Source organism: Gallus gallus, chromosome Z, assembly GCF_016699485.2.
Source record: "Gallus gallus isolate bGalGal1 chromosome Z, bGalGal1.mat.broiler.GRCg7b, whole genome shotgun sequence".
NCBI lineage: Eukaryota > Metazoa > Chordata > Aves > Galliformes > Phasianidae > Gallus > Gallus gallus.
The window spans coordinates 27641485-27666282 of record NC_052572.1 but is presented as its reverse complement, the minus strand read 5'-3'; the positions used below and the strand labels follow the sequence as shown (position 1 = coordinate 27666282).

Genomic DNA, 24798 nt, shown 5'->3' with positions numbered 1-24798 from the left:
CTTCACTCCCAAAACATTCCTTGCCCTGGCATGCACTCTGCGCAGTGTGCCTCCAGCTGGTAGCTGGGAAGAGCTGCAGGATGGAGGCGCCGCTCAGCAGAGCACCACCACCCGCAGAAGCAGCAGCAGCAGCAGCAGCTGCACGCTCCACACTGCTCGGCGTCTCGCCGGCCGAGCGGTAGGGGGAGCTCATCTGCCCGCTGTGTGTAGTCAGGTGAGCCTGAAGCGGTAAAGTCGGCGAGCGGGACCCCAGATAGCGGTGAGCGTGGGGAGGTGTTTGTTGGCCCCTTTCTAGGCGGCCAGGTGGGCCCTTCCTGTTCTTCACCGGGAAGGTGAGAGAACAAGTGACCTGCACACCCTGACCGTGTTTGTGCGATTTGAACTGCTGTGGTGCTTGTGTCCAGGTGCTTTCTTTTCTCGGCGTTACAGGTCACGTGCCGGGCAAGAAAACACAGCCGCTGCAAAAACAAATGCAGCTGGTAGAACAGTCTTGTGCCCACCTGGTCCACGGGTCACTTAGTGATGGCCTTAAGCAATCCTTCCGCTTGCCATAAGCGCACGCCGGGAGTCACCTGAGCTTTCGGCACAAAGGCTGGGGCAGATGTAACCACCACTTTCTGCTGCTGAGGAGCTCCTCCAACCAATGCTGTCTTTCCTGGGTGTGCCTGCTGGATTTCTGCATTCACGCAGTTCAGCAAAAGCTTGTCTGGAAAGAACAGACTGCCCCGTTGACGCCCACGCTTTTAGGAGTACGTACACGTATCTAATGTTGTTATTATCTTGATACACGTGTGTCTGTTTGCTAGCGTTGTCGTGGTTTAGCCCCGCAGACTGATAAACAGCCCTGTCTCACCGGCCCCAGGTCGGGAGCGGGGACAAAGGCGGGAAGGCAACGGTGCGAGAACTCAGGGGGCTGAGAGCAAGACACCGTACTAGGGAAAGCAAAAACCAGGCCCGCACAACCAGGAAAACGGGGGACACATTCCCTGCATGCCATCGGCAGGCCGATATTCAGCCACATCCAGGAACAGCGCGCTCAGTGCACGTAACCATCTCTTGGGAAGGCAAGAGCATCCATCCCACCATGACCCATTCCTCCTGCTTGACACACGCTTTCATTGCCGAGCGTGACATCCCGGCCCGTTTGGGCCGGCTGTGTGGCTCCGTCTCCTGGCTGTGGCTGCTCCCAGCTTCTGCTCTGTCCCCTGCCTCCTCGCTGGATGAACAGCACAAGAAGCAGAAAAGTCCTTGGCTCTGTGCAAGCACTGCTCTGCAGCAGCCAAAAGCACGCGTGTGTTAGCACCTCTGTTTTCACGAAAAGAATCCAATAACCAGCACCCGTGAGACTCTGCCAGGCCACGGCACTCAATCCCAGGCCAAATCACAACAACTAAAGTACTGCAGTCAGAGAGCAGTGCAGTCTCGGGAGCACCTACTTGTAAGGAAATGAAATAGATTTACTAGCATGTACCAAGTGCGCTCTCTAGATGTCGATGAGAGTGCATTTTGCTGTACGGCTCCCAGCTTGGCCGGCAGCCCCTTGCCATCACAGCCCCCCTCTAACTCTCTGTCCTCAGCAGGATCGGGTGCACAGTAAGTTGGGCAATCTCCAGCGTTAACACTAACACAGGGAGCTCACTATACCAATCACCCTCACAGGCAAAACAATCTCAACGCGCACTGAGTGGATTTACATTACTGCCAATTGCAAACAGCGGCGGACAGCAAGGAACAAAACCACTTTCCACCTCTCCTCCTCTCGCTACTTCCCAGGCTCCCTTTCTCTCCTTAATACTCAGTTCCCAGACCTCACCTCCCCACGTGCCTGCCTCGGGACCCACAGCCATCACAGGCGGTCCGTCACAGCTCCTCCCTGATGCTCCTTCCTCCTAACACTTCTCCCCAGCACCCACGCGGGCAAACGGAGGGCTGCTGCTTCCCTCAGGACACATCAGCCTGCTCTGGCATGCTCTCCTCCTTGGGCTGCAGGGGAAGCTCTGCTCCAGCTCCTGGAGCACCTCTTCCCGCTCCTCCCGCTCCTCCTGCTCTGCCTCCTCCTCCTCCCGGTCCTCATCCTTCTCCCACCTCAGCCTGCCCCTCCTCTTGCCCCTCCTCTCCCTCCTCCTCCTGCTCCTCCTCCCGACCCACCTCCTGCTCCTCCTCTGCTCAACTGGACATTAGCAGGGCCGTTTCTCACGCTTCTCCTTCCTCTCTCCCCACTGCTGGACAGCAGCCGCTGTCCTCTTTCTTCTCCTCCCCTCTGGGTTCATGCCCCAAGGCGCCGCAACCTCGCGCGCTGGGCTCAGCTTTGCCCTGTGGCAGTGCCACCGGAGCCAGATCAGATTGCTGGCATCTGCCTTGGGGCAGCCCTGCCTTCTCCTCAGAGGCCACCGTCAACCTCCACTGACGGCACCTACACCCCCTACACGTCTATAGGAACACACGTCTTGTAACACCTGAGCACGTCCTGCTCCAAAGGGACTAGCCAGCCGGTCCGAGGGAGATGGCAGAAAATGACAGCTGCTAAAACAAAGGCCGCTCAGCCAATCACTGAGCGCTACGCAAACCCGTGGCTTACAAAGTGCCACAAAATGGAGGCTCCCCCCTATGGAATGTGGACTGAAACAAAATGGCGCCCCTGCAGTTTCACAAAATGGCGGCAGCTCCCTGTGAAAGGCAGACTGAAAGAAAATGGCGCCTCCCTATGTAGGTAAAGGGGAGGGATTTCCTGTCCGGGCCACCCCTCCCTTTGGGCAGGCCCAGTAGCGCTGGGACCTCCCCTTCACTCCCAAAACATTCCTTGCCCTGGCATGCACTCTGCGCAGTGTGCCTCCAGCTGGTAGCTGGGAAGAGCTGCAGGATGGAGGCGCCGCTCAGCAGAGCACCACCACCCGCAGAAGCAGCAGCAGCAGCAGCAGCTGCACGCTCCACACTGCTCGGCGTCTCGCCGGCCGAGCGGTAGGGGGAGCTCATCTGCCCGCTGTGTGTAGTCAGGTGAGCCTGAAGCGGTAAAGTCGGCGAGCGGGACCCCAGATAGCGGTGAGCGTGGGGAGGTGTTTGTTGGCCCCTTTCTAGGCGGCCAGGTGGGCCCTTCCTGTTCTTCACCGGGAAGGTGAGAGAACAAGTGACCTGCACACCCTGACCGTGTTTGTGCGATTTGAACTGCTGTGGTGCTTGTGTCCAGGTGCTTTCTTTTCTCGGCGTTACAGGTCACGTGCCGGGCAAGAAAACACAGCCGCTGCAAAAACAAATGCAGCTGGTAGAACAGTCTTGTGCCCACCTGGTCCACGGGTCACTTAGTGATGGCCTTAAGCAATCCTTCCGCTTGCCATAAGCGCACGCCGGGAGTCACCTGAGCTTTCGGCACAAAGGCTGGGGCAGATGTAACCACCACTTTCTGCTGCTGAGGAGCTCCTCCAACCAATGCTGTCTTTCCTGGGTGTGCCTGCTGGATTTCTGCATTCACGCAGTTCAGCAAAAGCTTGTCTGGAAAGAACAGACTGCCCCGTTGACGCCCACGCTTTTAGGAGTACGTACACGTATCTAATGTTGTTATTATCTTGATACACGTGTGTCTGTTTGCTAGCGTTGTCGTGGTTTAGCCCCGCAGACTGATAAACAGCCCTGTCTCACCGGCCCCAGGTCGGGAGCGGGGACAAAGGCGGGAAGGCAACGGTGCGAGAACTCAGGGGGCTGAGAGCAAGACACCGTACTAGGGAAAGCAAAAACCAGGCCCGCACAACCAGGAAAACGGGGGACACATTCCCTGCATGCCATCGGCAGGCCGATATTCAGCCACATCCAGGAACAGCGCGCTCAGTGCACGTAACCATCTCTTGGGAAGGCAAGAGCATCCATCCCACCATGACCCATTCCTCCTGCTTGACACACGCTTTCATTGCCGAGCGTGACATCCCGGCCCGTTTGGGCCGGCTGTGTGGCTCCGTCTCCTGGCTGTGGCTGCTCCCAGCTTCTGCTCTGTCCCCTGCCTCCTCGCTGGATGAACAGCACAAGAAGCAGAAAAGTCCTTGGCTCTGTGCAAGCACTGCTCTGCAGCAGCCAAAAGCACGCGTGTGTTAGCACCTCTGTTTTCACGAAAAGAATCCAATAACCAGCACCCGTGAGACTCTGCCAGGCCACGGCACTCAATCCCAGGCCAAATCACAACAACTAAAGTACTGCAGTCAGAGAGCAGTGCAGTCTCGGGAGCACCTACTTGTAAGGAAATGAAATAGATTTACTAGCATGTACCAAGTGCGCTCTCTAGATGTCGATGAGAGTGCATTTTGCTGTACGGCTCCCAGCTTGGCCGGCAGCCCCTTGCCATCACAGCCCCCCTCTAACTCTCTGTCCTCTGCAGGATCGGGTGCACAGTAAGTTGGGCAATCTCCAGCGTTAACACTAACACAGGGAGCTCACTATACCAATCACCCTCACAGGCAAAACAATCTCAACGCGCACTGAGTGGATTTACATTACTGCCAATTGCAAACAGCGGCGGACAGCAAGGAACAAAACCACTTTCCACCTCTCCTCCTCTCGCTACTTCCCAGGCTCCCTTTCTCTCCTTAATACTCAGTTCCCAGACCTCACCTCCCCACGTGCCTGCCTCGGGACCCACAGCCATCACAGGCGGTCCGTCACAGCTCCTCCCTGATGCTCCTTCCTCCTAACACTTCTCCCCAGCACCCACGCGGGCAAACGGAGGGCTGCTGCTTCCCTCGGGACACATCAGCCTGCTCTGGCATGCTCTCCTCCTTGGGCTGCAGGGGAAGCTCTGCTCCAGCTCCTGGAGCACCTCTTCCCGCTCCTCCCGCTCCTCCTGCTCTGCCTCCTCCTCCTCCCGGTCCTCATCCTTCTCCCACCTCAGCCTGCCCCTCCTCTTGCCCCTCCTCTCCCTCCTCCTCCTGCTCCTCCTCCCGACCCACCTCCTGCTCCTCCTCTGCTCAACTGGACATTAGCAGGGCCGTTTCTCACGCTTCTCCTTCCTCTCTCCCCACTGCTGGACAGCAGCCGCTGTCCTCTTTCTTCTCCTCCCCTCTGGGTTCATGCCCCAAGGCACCGCAACCTCGCGCGCTGGGCTCAGCTTTGCCCTGTGGCAGTGCCACCGGAGCCAGATCAGATTGCTGGCATCTGCCTTGGGGCAGCCCTGCCTTCTCCTCAGAGGCCACCGTCAACCTCCACTGACGGCACCTACACCCCCTACACGTCTATAGGAACACACGTCTTGTAACACCTGAGCACGTCCTGCTCCAAAGGGACTAGCCAGCCGGTCCGAGGGAGATGGCAGAAAATGACAGCTGCTAAAACAAAGGCCGCTCAGCCAATCACTGAGCGCTACGCAAACCCGTGGCTTACAAAGTGCCACAAAATGGAGGCTCCCCCCTATGGAATGTGGACTGAAACAAAATGGCGCCCCTGCAGTTTCACAAAATGGCGGCAGCTCCCTGTGAAAGGCAGACTGAAAGAAAATGGCGCCTCCCTATGTAGGTAAAGGGGAGGGATTTCCTGTCCGGGCCACCCCTCCCTTTGGGCAGGCCCAGTAGCGCTGGGACCTCCCCTTCACTCCCAAAACATTCCTTGCCCTGGCATGCACTCTGCGCAGTGTGCCTCCAGCTGGTAGCTGGGAAGAGCTGCAGGATGGAGGCGCCGCTCAGCAGAGCACCACCACCCGCAGAAGCAGCAGCAGCAGCAGCAGCTGCACGCTCCACACTGCTCGGCGTCTCGCCGGCCGAGCGGTAGGGGGAGCTCATCTGCCCGCTGTGTGTAGTCAGGTGAGCCTGAAGCGGTAAAGTCGGCGAGCGGGACCCCAGATAGCGGTGAGCGTGGGGAGGTGTTTTGTTGGCCCCTTTCTAGGCGGCCAGGTGGGCCCTTCCTGTTCTTCACCGGGAAGGTGAGAGAACAAGTGACCTGCACACCCTGACCGTGTTTGTGCGATTTGAACTGCTGTGGTGCTTGTGTCCAGGTGCTTTCTTTTCTCGGCGTTACAGGTCACGTGCCGGGCAAGAAAACACAGCCGCTGCAAAAACAAATGCAGCTGGTAGAACAGTCTTGTGCCCACCTGGTCCACGGGTCACTTAGTGATGGCCTTAAGCAATCCTTCCGCTTGCCATAAGCGCACGCCGGGAGTCACCTGAGCTTTCGGCACAAAGGCTGGGGCAGATGTAACCACCACTTTCTGCTGCTGAGGAGCTCCTCCAACCAATGCTGTCTTTCCTGGGTGTGCCTGCTGAATTTCTGCATTCACGCAGTTCAGCAAAAGCTTGTCTGGAAAGAACAGACTGCCCCGTTGACGCCCACGCTTTTAGGAGTACGTACACGTATCTAATGTTGTTATTATCTTGATACACGTGTGTCTGTTTGCTAGCGTTGTCGTGGTTTAGCCCCGCAGACTGATAAACAGCCCTGTCTCACCGGCCCCAGGTCGGGAGCGGGGACAAAGGCGGGAAGGCAACGGTGCGAGAACTCAGGGGGCTGAGAGCAAGACACCGTACTAGGGAAAGCAAAAACCAGGCCCGCACAACCAGGAAAACGGGGGACACATTCCCTGCATGCCATCGGCAGGCCGATATTCAGCCACATCCAGGAACAGCGCGCTCACTGCACGTAACCATCTCTTGGGAAGGCAAGAGCATCCATCCCACCATGACCCATTCCTCCTGCTTGACACACGCTTTCATTGCCGAGCGTGACATCCCGGCCCGTTTGGGCCGGCTGTGTGGCTCCGTCTCCTGGCTGTGGCTGCTCCCAGCTTCTGCTCTGTCCCCTGCCTCCTCGCTGGATGAACAGCACAAGAAGCAGAAAAGTCCTTGGCTCTGTGCAAGCACTGCTCTGCAGCAGCCAAAAGCACGCGTGTGTTAGCACCTCTGTTTTCACGAAAAGAATCCAATAACCAGCACCCGTGAGACTCTGCCAGGCCACGGCACTCAATCCCAGGCCAAATCACAACAACTAAAGTACTGCAGTCAGAGAGCAGTGCAGTCTCGGGAGCACCTACTTGTAAGGAAATGAAATAGATTTACTAGCATGTACCAAGTGCGCTCTCTAGATGTCGATGAGAGTGCATTTTGCTGTACGGCTCCCAGCTTGGCCGGCAGCCCCTTGCCATCACAGCCCCCCTCTAACTCTCTGTCCTCAGCAGGATCGGGTGCACAGTAAGTTGGGCAATCTCCAGCGTTAACACTAACACAGGGAGCTCACTATACCAATCACCCTCACAGGCAAAACAATCTCAACGCGCACTGAGTGGATTTACATTACTGCCAATTGCAAACAGCGGCGGACAGCAAGGAACAAAACCACTTTCCACCTCTCCTCCTCTCGCTACTTCCCAGGCTCCCTTTCTCTCCTTAATACTCAGTTCCCAGACCTCACCTCCCCACGTGCCTGCCTCGGGACCCACAGCCATCACAGGCGGTCCGTCACAGCTCCTCCCTGATGCTCCTTCCTCCTAACACTTCTCCCCAGCACCCACGCGGGCAAACGGAGGGCTGCTGCTTCCCTCGGGACACATCAGCCTGCTCTGGCATGCTCTCCTCCTTGGGCTGCAGGGGAAGCTCTGCTCCAGCTCCTGGAGCACCTCTTCCCGCTCCTCACGCTCCTCCTGCTCTGCCTCCTCCTCCTCCCGGTCCTCATCCTTCTCCCACCTCAGCCTGCCCCTCCTCTTGCCCCTCCTCTCCCTCCTCCTCCTGCTCCTCCTCCCGACCCACCTCCTGCTCCTCCTCTGCTCAACTGGACATTAGCAGGGCCGTTTCTCACGCTTCTCCTTCCTCTCTCCCCACTGCTGGACAGCAGCCGCTGTCCTCTTTCTTCTCCTCCCCTCTGGGTTCATGCCCCAAGGCACCGCAACCTCGCGCGCTGGGCTCAGCTTTGCCCTGTGGCAGTGCCACCGGAGCCAGATCAGATTGCTGGCATCTGCCTTGGGGCAGCCCTGCCTTCTCCTCAGAGGCCACCGTCAACCTCCACTGACGGCACCTACACCCCCTACACGTCTATAGGAACACACGTCTTGTAATACCTGAGCACGTCCTGCTCCAAAGGGACTAGCCAGCCGGTCCGAGGGAGATGGCAGAAAATGACAGCTGCTAAAACAAAGGCCGCTCAGCCAATCACTGAGCGCTACGCAAACCCGTGGCTTACAAAGTGCCACAAAATGGAGGCTCCCCCCTATGGAATGTGGACTGAAACAAAATGGCGCCCCTGCAGTTTCACAAAATGGCGGCAGCTCCCTGTGAAAGGCAGACTGAAAGAAAATGGCGCCTCCCTATGTAGGTAAAGGGGAGGGATTTCCTGTCCGGGCCACCCCTCCCTTTGGGCAGGCCCAGTAGCGCTGGGACCTCCCCTTCACTCCCAAAACATTCCTTGCCCTGGCATGCACTCTGCGCAGTGTGCCTCCAGCTGGTAGCTGGGAAGAGCTGCAGGATGGAGGCGCCGCTCAGCAGAGCACCACCACCCGCAGAAGCAGCAGCAGCAGCAGCAGCTGCACGCTCCACACTGCTCGGCGTCTCGCCGGCCGAGCGGTAGGGGGAGCTCATCTGCCCGCTGTGTGTAGTCAGGTGAGCCTGAAGCGGTAAAGTCGGCGAGCGGGACCCCAGATAGCGGTGAGCGTGGGGAGGTGTTTGTTGGCCCCTTTCTAGGCGGCCAGGTGGGCCCTTCCTGTTCTTCACCGGGAAGGTGAGAGAACAAGTGACCTGCACACCCTGACCGTGTTTGTGCGATTTGAACTGCTGTGGTGCTTGTGTCCAGGTGCTTTCTTTTCTCGGCGTTACAGGTCACGTGCCGGGCAAGAAAACACAGCCGCTGCAAAAACAAATGCAGCTGGTAGAACAGTCTTGTGCCCACCTGGTCCACGGGTCACTTAGTGATGGCCTTAAGCAATCCTTCCGCTTGCCATAAGCGCACGCCGGGAGTCACCTGAGCTTTCGGCACAAAGGCTGGGGCAGATGTAACCACCACTTTCTGCTGCTGAGGAGCTCCTCCAACCAATGCTGTCTTTCCTGGGTGTGCCTGCTGGATTTCTGCATTCACGCAGTTCAGCAAAAGCTTGTCTGGAAAGAACAGACTGCCCCGTTGACGCCCACGCTTTTAGGAGTACGTACACGTATCTAATGTTGTTATTATCTTGATACACGTGTGTCTGTTTGCTAGCGTTGTCGTGGTTTAGCCCCGCAGACTGATAAACAGCCCTGTCTCACCGGCCCCAGGTCGGGAGCGGGGACAAAGGCGGGAAGGCAACGGTGCGAGAACTCAGGGGGCTGAGAGCAAGACACCGTACTAGGGAAAGCAAAAACCAGGCCCGCACAACCAGGAAAACGGGGGGACACATTCCCTGCATGCCATCGGCAGGCCGATATTCAGCCACATCCAGGAACAGCGCGCTCAGCTGCACGTAACCATCTCTTGGGAAGGCAAGAGCATCCATCCCACCATGACCCATTCCTCCTGCTTGACACACGCTTTCATTGCCGAGCGTGACATCCCGGCCCGTTTGGGCCGGCTGTGTGGCTCCGTCTCCTGGCTGTGGCTGCTCCCAGCTTCTGCTCTGTCCCCTGCCTCCTCGCTGGATGAACAGCACAAGAAGCAGAAAAGTCCTTGGCTCTGTGCAAGCACTGCTCTGCAGCAGCCAAAAGCACGCGTGTGTTAGCACCTCTGTTTTCACGAAAAGAATCCAATAACCAGCACCCGTGAGACTCTGCCAGGCCACGGCACTCAATCCCAGGCCAAATCACAACAACTAAAGTACTGCAGTCAGAGAGCAGTGCAGTCTCGGGAGCACCTACTTGTAAGGAAATGAAATAGATTTACTAGCATGTACCAAGTGCGCTCTCTAGATGTCGATGAGAGTGCATTTTGCTGTACGGCTCCCAGCTTGGCCGGCAGCCCCTTGCCATCACAGCCCCCCTCTAACTCTCTGTCCTCAGCAGGATCGGGTGCACAGTAAGTTGGGCAATCTCCAGCGTTAACACTAACACAGGGAGCTCACTATACCAATCACCCTCACAGGCAAAACAATCTCAACGCGCACTGAGTGGATTTACATTACTGCCAATTGCAAACAGCGGCGGACAGCAAGGAACAAAACCACTTTCCACCTCTCCTCCTCTCGCTACTTCCCAGGCTCCCTTTCTCTCCTTAATACTCAGTTCCCAGACCTCACCTCCCCACGTGCCTGCCTCGGGACCCACAGCCATCACAGGCGGTCCGTCACAGCTCCTCCCTGATGCTCCTTCCTCCTAACACTTCTCCCCAGCACCCACGCGGGCAAACGGAGGGCTGCTGCTTCCCTCGGGACACATCAGCCTGCTCTGGCATGCTCTCCTCCTTGGGCTGCAGGGGAAGCTCTGCTCCAGCTCCTGGAGCACCTCTTCCCGCTCCTCCCGCTCCTCCTGCTCTGCCTCCTCCTCCTCCCGGTCCTCATCCTTCTCCCACCTCAGCCTGCCCCTCCTCTTGCCCCTCCTCTCCCTCCTCCTCCTGCTCCTCCTCCCGACCCACCTCCTGCTCCTCCTCTGCTCAACTGGACATTAGCAGGGCCGTTTCTCACGCTTCTCCTTCCTCTCTCCCCACTGCTGGACAGCAGCCGCTGTCCTCTTTCTTCTCCTCCCCTCTGGGTTCATGCCCCAAGGCGCCGCAACCTCGCGCGCTGGGCTCAGCTTTGCCCTGTGGCAGTGCCACCGGAGCCAGATCAGATTGCTGGCATCTGCCTTGGGGCAGCCCTGCCTTCTCCTCAGAGGCCACCGTCAACCTCCACTGACGGCACCTACACCCCCTACACGTCTATAGGAACACACGTCTTGTAACACCTGAGCACGTCCTGCTCCAAAGGGACTAGCCAGCCGGTCCGAGGGAGATGGCAGAAAATGACAGCTGCTAAAACAAAGGCCGCTCAGCCAATCACTGAGCGCTACGCAAACCCGTGGCTTACAAAGTGCCACAAAATGGAGGCTCCCCCCTATGGAATGTGGACTGAAACAAAATGGCGCCCCTGCAGTTTCACAAAATGGCGGCAGCTCCCTGTGAAAGGCAGACTGAAAGAAAATGGCGCCTCCCTATGTAGGTAAAGGGGAGGGATTTCCTGTCCGGGCCACCCCTCCCTTTGGGCAGGCCCAGTAGCGCTGGGACCTCCCCTTCACTCCCAAAACATTCCTTGCCCTGGCATGCACTCTGCGCAGTGTGCCTCCAGCTGGTAGCTGGGAAGAGCTGCAGGATGGAGGCGCCGCTCAGCAGAGCACCACCACCCGCAGAAGCAGCAGCAGCAGCAGCAGCTGCACGCTCCACACTGCTCGGCGTCTCGCCGGCCGAGCGGTAGGGGGAGCTCATCTGCCCGCTGTGTGTAGTCAGGTGAGCCTGAAGCGGTAAAGTCGGCGAGCGGGACCCCAGATAGCGGTGAGCGTGGGGAGGTGTTTGTTGGCCCCTTTCTAGGCGGCCAGGTGGGCCCTTCCTGTTCTTCACCGGGAAGGTGAGAGAACAAGTGACCTGCACACCCTGACCGTGTTTGTGCGATTTGAACTGCTGTGGTGCTTGTGTCCAGGTGCTTTCTTTTCTCGGCGTTACAGGTCACGTGCCGGGCAAGAAAACACAGCCGCTGCAAAAACAAATGCAGCTGGTAGAACAGTCTTGTGCCCACCTGGTCCACGGGTCACTTAGTGATGGCCTTAAGCAATCCTTCCGCTTGCCATAAGCGCACGCCGGGAGTCACCTGAGCTTTCGGCACAAAGGCTGGGGCAGATGTAACCACCACTTTCTGCTGCTGAGGAGCTCCTCCAACCAATGCTGTCTTTCCTGGGTGTGCCTGCTGAATTTCTGCATTCACGCAGTTCAGCAAAAGCTTGTCTGGAAAGAACAGACTGCCCCGTTGACGCCCACGCTTTTAGGAGTACGTACACGTATCTAATGTTGTTATTATCTTGATACACGTGTGTCTGTTTGCTAGCGTTGTCGTGGTTTAGCCCCGCAGACTGATAAACAGCCCTGTCTCACCGGCCCCAGGTCGGGAGCGGGGACAAAGGCGGGAAGGCAACGGTGCGAGAACTCAGGGGGCTGAGAGCAAGACACCGTACTAGGGAAAGCAAAAACCAGGCCCGCACAACCAGGAAAACGGGGGACACATTCCCTGCATGCCATCGGCAGGCCGATATTCAGCCACATCCAGGAACAGCGCGCTCAGTGCACGTAACCATCTCTTGGGAAGGCAAGAGCATCCATCCCACCATGACCCATTCCTCCTGCTTGACACACGCTTTCATTGCCGAGCGTGACATCCCGGCCCGTTTGGGCCGGCTGTGTGGCTCCGTCTCCTGGCTCTGGCTGCTCCCAGCTTCTGCTCTGTCCCCTGCCTCCTCGCTGGATGAACAGCACAAGAAGCAGAAAAGTCCTTGGCTCTGTGCAAGCACTGCTCTGCAGCAGCCAAAAGCACGCGTGTGTTAGCACCTCTGTTTTCACGAAAAGAATCCAATAACCAGCACCCGTGAGACTCTGCCAGGCCACGGCACTCAATCCCAGGCCAAATCACAACAACTAAAGTACTGCAGTCAGAGAGCAGTGCAGTCTCGGGAGCACCTACTTGTAAGGAAATGAAATAGATTTACTAGCATGTACCAAGTGCGCTCTCTAGATGTCGATGAGAGTGCATTTTGCTGTACGGCTCCCAGCTTGGCCGGCAGCCCCTTGCCATCACAGCCCCCCTCTAACTCTCTGTCCTCAGCAGGATCGGGTGCACAGTAAGTTGGGCAATCTCCAGCGTTAACACTAACACAGGGAGCTCACTATACCAATCACCCTCACAGGCAAAACAATCTCAACGCGCACTGAGTGGATTTACATTACTGCCACTTGCAAACAGCGACGGACAGCAAGGAACAAAACCACTTTCCACCTCTCCTCCTCTCGCTACTTCCCAGGCTCCCTTTCTCTCCTTAATACTCAGTTCCCAGACCTCACCTCCCCACGTGCCTGCCTCGGGACCCACAGCCATCACAGGCGGTCCGTCACAGCTCCTCCCTGATGCTCCTTCCTCCTAACACTTCTCCCCAGCACCCACGCGGGCAAACGGAGGGCTGCTGCTTCCCTCGGGACACATCAGCCTGCTCTGGCATGCTCTCCTCCTTGGGCTGCAGGGGAAGCTCTGCTCCAGCTCCTGGAGCACCTCTTCCCGCTCCTCCCGCTCCTCCTGCTCTGCCTCCTCCTCCTCCCGGTCCTCATCCTTCTCCCACCTCAGCCTGCCCCTCCTCTTGCCCCTCCTCTCCCTCCTCCTCCTGCTCCTCCTCCCGACCCACCTCCTGCTCCTCCTCTGCTCAACTGGACATTAGCAGGGCCGTTTCTCACGCTTCTCCTTCCTCTCTCCCCACTGCTGGACAGCAGCCGCTGTCCTCTTTCTTCTCCTCCCCTCTGGGTTCATGCCCCAAGGCGCCGCAACCTCGCGCGCTGGGCTCAGCTTTGCCCTGTGGCAGTGCCACCGGAGCCAGATCAGATTGCTGGCATCTGCCTTGGGGCAGCCCTGCCTTCTCCTCAGAGGCCACCGTCAACCTCCACTGACGGCACCTACACCCCCTACACGTCTATAGGAACACACGTCTTGTAACACCTGAGCACGTCCTGCTCCAAAGGGACTAGCCAGCCGGTCCGAGGGAGATGGCAGAAAATGACAGCTGCTAAAACAAAGGCCGCTCAGCCAATCACTGAGCGCTACGCAAACCCGTGGCTTACAAAGTGCCACAAAATGGAGGCTCCCCCCTATGGAATGTGGACTGAAACAAAATGGCGCCCCTGCAGTTTCACAAAATGGCGGCAGCTCCCTGTGAAAGGCAGACTGAAAGAAAATGGCGCCTCCCTATGTAGGTAAAGGGGAGGGATTTCCTGTCCGGGCCACCCCTCCCTTTGGGCAGGCCCAGTAGCGCTGGGACCTCCCCTTCACTCCCAAAACATTCCTTGCCCTGGCATGCACTCTGCGCAGTGTGCCTCCAGCTGGTAGCTGGGAAGAGCTGCAGGATGGAGGCGCCGCTCAGCAGAGCACCACCACCCGCAGAAGCAGCAGCAGCAGCAGCAGCTGCACGCTCCACACTGCTCGGCGTCTCGCCGGCCGAGCGGTAGGGGGAGCTCATCTGCCCGCTGTGTGTAGTCAGGTGAGCCTGAAGCGGTAAAGTCGGCGAGCGGGACCCCAGATAGCGGTGAGCGTGGGGAGGTGTTTGTTGGCCCCTTTCTAGGCGGCCAGGTGGGCCCTTCCTGTTCTTCACCGGGAAGGTGAGAGAACAAGTGACCTGCACACCCTGACCGTGTTTGTGCGATTTGAACTGCTGTGGTGCTTGTGTCCAGGTGCTTTCTTTTCTCGGCGTTACAGGTCACGTGCCGGGCAAGAAAACACAGCCGCTGCAAAAACAAATGCAGCTGGTAGAACAGTCTTGTGCCCACCTGGTCCACGGGTCACTTAGTGATGGCCTTAAGCAATCCTTCCGCTTGCCATAAGCGCACGCCGGGAGTCACCTGAGCTTTCGGCACAAAGGCTGGGGCAGATGTAACCACCACTTTCTGCTGCTGAGGAGCTCCTCCAACCAATGCTGTCTTTCCTGGGTGTGCCTGCTGAATTTCTGCATTCACGCAGTTCAGCAAAAGCTTGTCTGGAAAGAACAGACTGCCCCGTTGACGCCCACGCTTTTAGGAGTACGTACACGTATCTAATGTTGTTATTATCTTGATACACGTGTGTCTGTTTGCTAGCGTTGTCGTGGTTTAGCCCCGCAGACTGATAAACAGCCCTGTCTCACCGGCCCCAGGTCGGGAGCGGGGACAAAGGCGGGAAGGCAACGGTGCGAGAACTCAGGGGGCTGAGAGCAAGACACCGTACTAGGGAAAGCAAAAACCAGGCCCGCACAACCAGGAAAACGGGGGACACATTCCCTGCATGCCATCGGCAGGCCGATATTCAGCCACATCCAGGAACAGCGCGCTCAGTGCACGTAACCATCTCTTGGGAAGGCAAGAGCATCCATCCCACCATGACCCATTCCTCCTGCTTGACACACGCTTTCATTGCCGAGCGTGACATCCCGGCCCGTTTGGGCCGGCTGTGTGGCTCCGTCTCCTGGCTCTGGCTGCTCCCAGCTTCTGCTCTGTCCCCTGCCTCCTCGCTGGATGAACAGCACAAGAAGCAGAAAAGTCCTTGGCTCTGTGCAAGCACTGCTCTGCAGCAGCCAAAAGCACGCGTGTGTTAGCACCTCTGTTTTCACGAAAAGAATCCAATAACCAGCACCCGTGAGACTCTGCCAGGCCACGGCACTCAATCCCAGGCCAAATCACAACAACTAAAGTACTGCAGTCAGAGAGCAGTGCAGTCTCGGGAGCACCTACTTGTAAGGAAATGAAATAGATTTACTAGCATGTACCAAGTGCGCTCTCTAGATGTCGATGAGAGTGCATTTTGCTGTACGGCTCCCAGCTTGGCCGGCAGCCCCTTGCCATCACAGCCCCCCTCTAACTCTCTGTCCTCAGCAGGATCGGGTGCACAGTAAGTTGGGCAATCTCCAGCGTTAACACTAACACAGGGAGCTCACTATACCAATCACCCTCACAGGCAAAACAATCTCAACGCGCACTGAGTGGATTTACATTACTGCCAATTGCAAACAGCGGCGGACAGCAAGGAACAAAACCACTTTCCACCTCTCCTCCTCTCGCTACTTCCCAGGCTCCCTTTCTCTCCTTAATACTCAGTTCCCAGACCTCACCTCCCCACGTGCCTGCCTCGGGACCCACAGCCATCACAGGCGGTCCGTCACAGCTCCTCCCTGATGCTCCTTCCTCCTAACACTTCTCCCCAGCACCCACGCGGGCAAACGGAGGGCTGCTGCTTCCCTCGGGACACATCAGCCTGCTCTGGCATGCTCTCCTCCTTGGGCTGCAGGGGAAGCTCTGCTCCAGCTCCTGGAGCACCTCTTCCCGCTCCTCCCGCTCCTCCTGCTCTGCCTCCTCCTCCTCCCGGTCCTCATCCTTCTCCCACCTCAGCCTGCCCCTCCTCTTGCCCCTCCTCTCCCTCCTCCTCCTGCTCCTCCTCCCGACCCACCTCCTGCTCCTCCTCTGCTCAACTGGACATTAGCAGGGCCGTTTCTCACGCTTCTCCTTCCTCTCTCCCCACTGCTGGACAGCAGCCGCTGTCCTCTTTCTTCTCCTCCCCTCTGGGTTCATGCCCCAAGGCGCCGCAACCTCGCGCGCTGGGCTCAGCTTTGCCCTGTGGCAGTGCCACCGGAGCCAGATCAGATTGCTGGCATCTGCCTTGGGGCAGCCCTGCCTTCTCCTCAGAGGCCACCGTCAACCTCCACTGACGGCACCTACACCCCCTACACGTCTATAGGAACACACGTCTTGTAACACCTGAGCACGTCCTGCTCCAAAGGGACTAGCCAGCCGGTCCGAGGGAGATGGCAGAAAATGACAGCTGCTAAAACAAAGGCCGCTCAGCCAATCACTGAGCGCTACGCAAACCCGTGGCTTACAAAGTGCCACAAAATGGAGGCTCCCCCCTATGGAATGTGGACTGAAACAAAATGGCGCCCCTGCAGTTTCACAAAATGGCGGCAGCTCCCTGTGAAAGGCAGACTGAAAGAAAATGGCGCCTCCCTATGTAGGTAAAGGGGAGGGATTTCCTGTCCGGGCCACCCCTCCCTTTGGGCAGGCCCAGTAGCGCTGGGACCTCCCCTTCACTCCCAAAACATTCCTTGCCCTGGCATGCACTCTGCGCAGTGTGCCTCCAGCTGGTAGCTGGGAAGAGCTGCAGGATGGAGGCGCCGCTCAGCAGAGCACCACCACCCGCAGAAGCAGCAGCAGCAGCAGCAGCTGCACGCTCCACACTGCTCGGCGTCTCGCCGGCCGAGCGGTAGGGGGAGCTCATCTGCCCGCTGTGTGTAGTCAGGTGAGCCTGAAGCGGTAAAGTCGGCGAGCGGGACCCCAGATAGCGGTGAGCGTGGGGAGGTGTTTGTTGGCCCCTTTCTAGGCGGCCAGGTGGGCCCTTCCTGTTCTTCACCGGGAAGGTGAGAGAACAAGTGACCTGCACACCCTGACCGTGTTTGTGCGATTTGAACTGCTGTGGTGCTTGTGTCCAGGTGCTTTCTTTTCTCGGCGTTACAGGTCACGTGCCGGGCAAGAAAACACAGCCGCTGCAAAAACAAATGCAGCTGGTAGAACAGTCTTGTGCCCACCTGGTCCACGGGTCACTTAGTGATGGCCTTAAGCAATCCTTCCGCTTGCCATAAGCGCACGCCGGGAGTCACCTGAGCTTTCGGCACAAAGGCTGGGGCAGATGTAACCACCACTTTCTGCTGCTGAGGAGCTCCTCCAACCAATGCTGTCTTTCCTGGGTGTGCCTGCTGAATTTCTGCATTCACGCAGTTCAGCAAAAGCTTGTCTGGAAAGAACAGACTGCCCCGTTGACGCCCACGCTTTTAGGAGTACGTACACGTATCTAATGTTGTTATTATCTTGATACACGTGTGTCTGTTTGCTAGCGTTGTCGTGGTTTAGCCCCGCAGACTGATAAACAGCCCTGTCTCACCGGCCCCAGGTCGGGAGCGGGGACAAAGGCGGGAAGGCAACGGTGCGAGAACTCAGGGGGCTGAGAGCAAGACACCGTACTAGGGAAAGCAAAAACCAGGCCCGCACAACCAGGAAAACGGGGGACACATTCCCTGCATGCCATCGGCAGGCCGATATTCAGCCACATCCAGGAACAGCGCGCTCAGTGCACGTAACCATCTCTTGGGAAGGCAAGAGCATCCATCCCACCATGACCCATTCCTCCTGCTTGACACACGCTTTCATTGCCGAGCGTGACATCCCGGCCCGTTTGGGCCGGCTGTGTGGCTCCGTCTCCTGGCTCTGGCTGCTCCCAGCTTCTGCTCTGTCCCCTGCCTCCTCGCTGGATGAACAGCACAAGAAGCAGAAAAGTCCTTGGCTCTGTGCAAGCACTGCTCTGCAGCAGCCAAAAGCACGCGTGTGTTAGCACCTCTGTTTTCACGAAAAGAATCCAATAACCAGCACCCGTGAGACTCTGCCAGGCCACGGCACTCAATCCCAGGCCAAATCACAACAACTAAAGTACTGCAGTCAGAGAGCAGTGCAGTCTCGGGAGCACCTACTTGTAAGGAAATGAAATAGATTTACTAGCATGTACCAAGTGCGCTCTCTAGATGTCGATGAGAGTGCATTTTGCTGTACGGCTCCCAGCTTGGCCGGCAGCCCCTTGCCATCACAGCCCCCCTCTAACTCTCTGTCCTCAGCAGGATCGGGTGCACAGTAAGTTGGGCAATCTCCAGCGTTAACACTAACACAGGGAGCTCACTATACCAATCACCCTCACAGGCAAAACAATCTCAACGCGCACTGAGTGGATTTACATTACTGCCAATTGCAAACAGCGGCGGACAGCAAGGAACAAAACCACTTTCCACCTCTCCTCCTCTCGCTACTTCCCAGGCTCCCTTTCTCTCCTTAATACTCAGTTCCCAGACCTCACCTCCCCACGTGCCTGCCTCGGGACCCACAGCCATCACAGGCGGTCCGTCACAGCTCCTCCCTGATGCTCCTTCCTCCTAACACTTCTCCCCAGCACCCACGCGGGCAAACGGAGGGCTGCTGCTTCCCTCGGGACACATCAGCCTGCTCTGGCATGCTCTCCTCCTTGGGCTGCAGGGGAAGCTCTGCTCCAGCTCCTGGAGCACCTCTTCCCGCTCCTCCCGCTCCTCCTGCTCTGCCTCCTCCTCCTCCCGGTCCTCATCCTTCTCCCACCTCAGCCTGCCCCTCCTCTTGCCCCTCCTCTCCCTCCTCCTCCTGCTCCTCCTCCCGACCCACCTCCTGCTCCTCCTCTGCTCAACTGGACATTAGCAGGGCCGTTTCTCACGCTTCTCCTTCCTCTCTCCCCACTGCTGGACAGCAGCCGCTGTCCTCTTTCTTCTCCTCCCCTCTGGGTTCATGCCCCAAGGCGCCGCAACCTCGCGCGCTGGGCTCAGCTTTGCCCTGTGGCAGTGCCACCGGAGCCAGATCAGATTGCTGGCATCTGCCTTGGGGCAGCCCTGCCTTCTCCTCAGAGGCCACCGTCAACCTCCACTGACGGCACCTACACCCCCTACACGTCTATAGGAACACACGTCTTGTAACACCTGAGCACGTCCTGCTCCAAAGGGACTAGCCAGCCGGTCCGAGGGAGATGGCAGAAAATGACAGCTGCTAAAACAAAGGCCGCTCAGCCAATCACTGAGCGCTACGCAAACCCGTGGCTTACCAAGTGCCACAAAATGGAGGCTCCCCCCTATGGAATGTGGACTGAAACAAAATGGCGCCCCTGCAGTTTCACAAAATGGCGGCAGCTCCCTGTGAAAGGCAGACTGAAAGAAAATGGCGCCTCCCTATGTAGGTAAAGGGGAGGGATTTCCTGTCCGGGCCACCCCTCCCTTTGGGCAGGCCCAGTAGCGCTGGGACCTCCCCTTCACTCCCAAAACATTCCTTGCCCTGGCATGCACTCTGCGCAGTGTGCCTCCAGCTGGTAGCTGGGAAGAGCTGCAGGATGGAGGCGCCGCTCAGCAGAGCACCACCACCCGCAGAAGCAGCAGCAGCAGCAGCAGCTGCACGCTCCACACTGCTCGGCGTCTCGCCGGCCGAGCGGTAGGGGGAGCTCATCTGCCCGCTGTGTGTAGTCAGGTGAGCCTGAAGCGGTAAAGTCGGCGAGCGGGACCCCAGATAGCGGTGAGCGTGGGGAGGTGTTTGTTGGCCCCTTTCTAGGCGGCCAGGTGGGCCCTTCCTGTTCTTCACCGGGAAGGTGAGAGAACAAGTGACCTGCACACCCTGACCGTGTTTGTGCGATTTGAACTGCTGTGGTGCTTGTGTCCAGGTGCTTTCTTTTCTCGGCGTTACAGGTCACGTGCCGGGCAAGAAAACACAGCCGCTGCAAAAACAAATGCAGCTGGTAGAACAGTCTTGTGCCCACCTGGTCCACGGGTCACTTAGTGATGGCCTTAAGCAATCCTTCCGCTTGCCATAAGCGCACGCCGGGAGTCACCTGAGCTTTCGGCACAAAGGCTGGGGCAGATGTAACCACCACTTTCTGCTGCTGAGGAGCTCCTCCAACCAATGCTGTCTTTCCTGGGTGTGCCTGCTGAATTTCTGCATTCACGCAGTTCAGCAAAAGCTTGTCTGGAAAGAACAGACTGCCCCGTTGACGCCCACGCTTTTAGGAGTACGTACACGTATCTAATGTTGTTATTATCTTGATACACGTGTGTCTGTTTGCTAGCGTTGTCGTGGTTTAGCCCCGCAGACTGATAAACAGCCCTGTCTCACCGGCCCCAGGTCGGGAGCGGGGACAAAGGCGGGAAGGCAACGGTGCGAGAACTCAGGGGGCTGAGAGCAAGACACCGTACTAGGGAAAGCAAAAACCAGGCCCGCACAACCAGGAAAACGGGGGACACATTCCCTGCATGCCATCGGCAGGCCGATATTCAGCCACATCCAGGAACAGCGCGCTCAGTGCACGTAACCATCTCTTGGGAAGGCAAGAGCATCCATCCCACCATGACCCATTCCTCCTGCTTGACACACGCTTTCATTGCCGAGCGTGACATCCCGGCCCGTTTGGGCCGGCTGTGTGGCTCCGTCTCCTGGCTCTGGCTGCTCCCAGCTTCTGCTCTGTCCCCTGCCTCCTCGCTGGATGAACAGCACAAGAAGCAGAAAAGTCCTTGGCTCTGTGCAAGCACTGCTCTGCAGCAGCCAAAAGCACGCGTGTGTTAGCACCTCTGTTTTCACGAAAAGAATCCAATAACCAGCACCCGTGAGACTCTGCCAGGCCACGGCACTCAATCCCAGGCCAAATCACAACAACTAAAGTACTGCAGTCAGAGAGCAGTGCAGTCTCGGGAGCACCTACTTGTAAGGAAATGAAATAGATTTACTAGCATGTACCAAGTGCGCTCTCTAGATGTCGATGAGAGTGCATTTTGCTGTACGGCTCCCAGCTTGGCCGGCAGCCCCTTGCCATCACAGCCCCCCTCTAACTCTCTGTCCTCAGCAGGATCGGGTGCACAGTAAGTTGGGCAATCTCCAGCGTTAACACTAACACAGGGAGCTCACTATACCAATCACCCTCACAGGCAAAACAATCTCAACGCGCACTGAGTGGATTTACATTACTGCCAATTGCAAACAGCGGCGGACAGCAAGGAACAAAACCACTTTCCACCTCTCCTCCTCTCGCTACTTCCCAGGCTCCCTTTCTCTCCTTAATACTCAGTTCCCAGACCTCACCTCCCCACGTGCCTGCCTCGGGACCCACAGCCATCACAGGCGGTCCGTCACAGCTCCTCCCTGATGCTCCTTCCTCCTAACACTTCTCCCCAGCACCCACGCGGGCAAACGGAGGGCTGCTGCTTCCCTCGGGACACATCAGCCTGCTCTGGCATGCTCTCCTCCTTGGGCTGCAGGGGAAGCTCTGCTCCAGCTCCTGGAGCACCTCTTCCCGCTCCTCCCGCTCCTCCTGCTCTGCCTCCTCCTCCTCCCGGTCCTCATCCTTCTCCCACCTCAGCCTGCCCCTCCTCTTGCCCCTCCTCTCCCTCCTCCTCCTGCTCCTCCTCCCGACCCACCTCCTGCTCCTCCTCTGCTCAACTGGACATTAGCAGGGCCGTTTCTCACGCTTCTCCTTCCTCTCTCCCCACTGCTGGACAGCAGCCGCTGTCCTCTTTCTTCTCCTCCCCTCTGGGTTCATGCCCCAAGGCGCCGCAACCTCGCGCGCTGGGCTCAGCTTTGCCCTGTGGCAGTGCCACCGGAGCCAGATCAGATTGCTGGCATCTGCCTTGGGGCAGCCCTGCCTTCTCCTCAGAGGCCACCGTCAACCTCCACTGACGGCACCTACACCCCCTACACGTCTATAGGAACACACGTCTTGTAACACCTGAGCACATCCTGCTCCAAAGGGACTAGCCAGCCGGTCCGAGGGAGATGGCAGAAAATGACAGCTGCTAAAACAAAGGCCGCTCAGCCAATCACTGAGCGCTACGCAAACCCGTGGCTTACCAAGTGCCACAAAATGGAGGCTCCCCCCTATGGAATGTGGACTGAAACAAAATGGCGCCCCTGCAGTTTCACAAAATGGCGGCAGCTCCCTGTGAAAGGCAGACTGAAAGAAAATGGCGCCTCCCTATGTAGGTAAAGGGGAGGGATTTCCTGTCCGGGCCACCCCTCCCTTTGGGCAGGCCCAGTAGCGCTGGGACCTCCCCTTCACTCCCAAAACATTCCTTGCCCTGGCATGCACTCTGCGCAGTGTGCCTCCAGCTGGTAGCTGGGAAGAGCTGCAGGATGGAGGCGCCGCTCAGCAGAGCACCACCACCCGCAGAAGCAGCAGCAGCAGCAGCAGCTGCACGCTCCACACTGCTCGGCGTCTCGCCGGCCGAGCGGTAGGGGGAGCTCATCTGCCCGCTGTGTGTAGTCAGGTGAGCCTGAAGCGGTAAAGTCGGCGAGCAGGACCCCAGATAGCGGTGAGCGTGGGGAGGTGTTTGTTGGCCCCTTTCTAGGCGGCCAGGTGGGCCCTTCCTGTTCTTCACCGGGAAGGTGAGAGAACAAGTGACCTGCACACCCTGACCGTGTTTGTGCGATTTGAACTGCTGTGGTGCTTGTGTCCAGGTGCTTTCTTTTCTCGGCGTTACAGGTCACGTGCCGGGCAAGAAAACACAGCCGCTGCAAAAACAAATGCAGCTGGTAGAACAGTCTTGTGCCCACCTGGTCCACGGGTCACTTAGTGATGGCCTTAAGCAATCCTTCCGCTTGCCATAAGCGCACGCCGGGAGTCACCTGAGCTTTCGGCACAAAGGCTGGGGCAGATGTAACCACCACTTTCTGCTGCTGAGGAGCTCCTCCAACCAATGCTGTCTTTCCTGGGTGTGCCTGCTGAATTTCTGCATTCACGCAGTTCAGCAAAAGCTTGTCTGGAAAGAACAGACTGCCCCGTTGACGCCCACGCTTTTAGGAGTACGTACACGTATCTAATGTTGTTATTATCTTGATACACGTGTGTCTGTTTGCTAGCGTTGTCGTGGTTTAGCCCCGCAGACTGATAAACAGCCCTGTCTCACCGGCCCCAGGTCGGGAGCGGGGACAAAGGCGGGAAGGCAACGGTGCGAGAACTCAGGGGGCTGAGAGCAAGACACCGTACTAGGGAAAGCAAAAAACCAGGCCCGCACAACCAGGAAAACGGGGGACACATTCCCTGCATGCCATCGGCAGGCCGATATTCAGCCACATCCAGGAACAGCGCGCTCAGTGCACGTAACCATCTCTTGGGAAGGCAAGAGCATCCATCCCACCATGACCCATTCCTCCTGCTTGACACACGCTTTCATTGCCGAGCGTGACATCCCGGCCCGTTTGGGCCGGCTGTGTGGCTCCGTCTCCTGGCTCTGGCTGCTCCCAGCTTCTGCTCTGTCCCCTGCCTCCTCGCTGGATGAACAGCACAAGAAGCAGAAAAGTCCTTGGCTCTGTGCAAGCACTGCTCTGCAGCAGCCAAAAGCTACGCGTGTGTTAGCACCTCTGTTTTCACGAAAAGAATCCAATAACCAGCACCCGTGAGACTCTGCCAGGCCACGGCACTCAATCCCAGGCCAAATCACAACAACTAAAGTACTGCAGTCAGAGAGCAGTGCAGTCTCGGGAGCACCTACTTGTAAGGAAATGAAATAGATTTACTAGCATGTACCAAGTGCGCTCTCTAGATGTCGATGAGAGTGCATTTTGCTGTACGGCTCCCAGCTTGGCCGGCAGCCCCTTGCCATCACAGCCCCCCTCTAACTCTCTGTCCTCAGCAGGATCGGGTGCACAGTAAGTTGGGCAATCTCCAGCGTTAACACTAACACAGGGAGCTCACTATACCAATCACCCTCACAGGCAAAACAATCTCAACGCGCACTGAGTGGATTTACATTACTGCCAATTGCAAACAGCGGCGGACAGCAAGGAACAAAACCACTTTCCACCTCTCCTCCTCTCGCTACTTCCCAGGCTCCCTTTCTCTCCTTAATACTCAGTTCCCAGACCTCACCTCCCCACGTGCCTGCCTCGGGACCCACAGCCATCACAGGCGGTCCGTCACAGCTCCTCCCTGATGCTCCTTCCTCCTAACACTTCTCCCCAGCACCCACGCGGGCAAACGGAGGGCTGCTGCTTCCCTCGGGACACATCAGCCTGCTCTGGCATGCTCTCCTCCTTGGGCTGCAGGGAAGCTCTGCTCCAAGCTCCTGGAGCACCTCTTCCCGCTCCTCCCGCTCCTCCTGCTCTGCCTCCTCCTCCTCCCGGTCCTCATCCTTCTCCCACCTCAGCCTGCCCCTCCTCTTGCCCCTCCTCTCCCTCCTCCTCCTGCTCCTCCTCCCGACCCACCTCCTGCTCCTCCTCTGCTCAACTGGACATTAGCAGGGCCGTTTCTCACGCTTCTCCTTCCTCTCTCCCCACTGCTGGACAGCAGCCCGCTGTCCTCTTTCTTCTCCTCCCCTCTGGGTTCATGCCCCAAGGCGCCGCAACCTCGCGCGCTGGGCTCAGCTTTGCCCTGTGGCAGTGCCAACCGGAGCCAGATCAGATTGCTGGCATCTGCCTTGGGGCAGCCCTGCCTTCTCCTCAGAGGCCACCGTCCAACCTCCACTGACGGCACCTACACCCCCTACACGTCTATAGGAACCACGTCTTGTAACACCTGAGCACGTCCCTGCTCCAAAGGGACTAGCCAGCCGGTCCGAGGGAGATGGCAGAAAAATGACAGCTGCTAAAACAAAGACGCTCAGCCAATCA

The 24798-nt window shown here is 57.9% G+C and overlaps 1 long non-coding RNA gene across 7 annotated transcripts; it reads left to right on the top strand.

The window, feature by feature from the left end:
- Nucleotides 1–4: 4 nt before the first annotated feature.
- On the top strand, nucleotides 5–22629 carry LOC112530666. Of its 7 annotated transcripts, none has more exons than XR_006932372.1 (3): nucleotides 5–214; nucleotides 430–8555; nucleotides 8771–22629. It is a non-coding gene; the product is annotated as an uncharacterized LOC112530666 (long non-coding RNA). The 7 variants fall into 7 exon arrangements; XR_006932373.1 differs by lacking the exon at nucleotides 5–214 and having other exon boundaries at nucleotides 2154–2994; nucleotides 3210–8555; XR_006932371.1 differs by lacking the exon at nucleotides 5–214 and having other exon boundaries at nucleotides 2154–5774; nucleotides 5991–8555.
- The last annotated feature ends 2169 nt before the right edge of the window (nucleotides 22630–24798 follow it).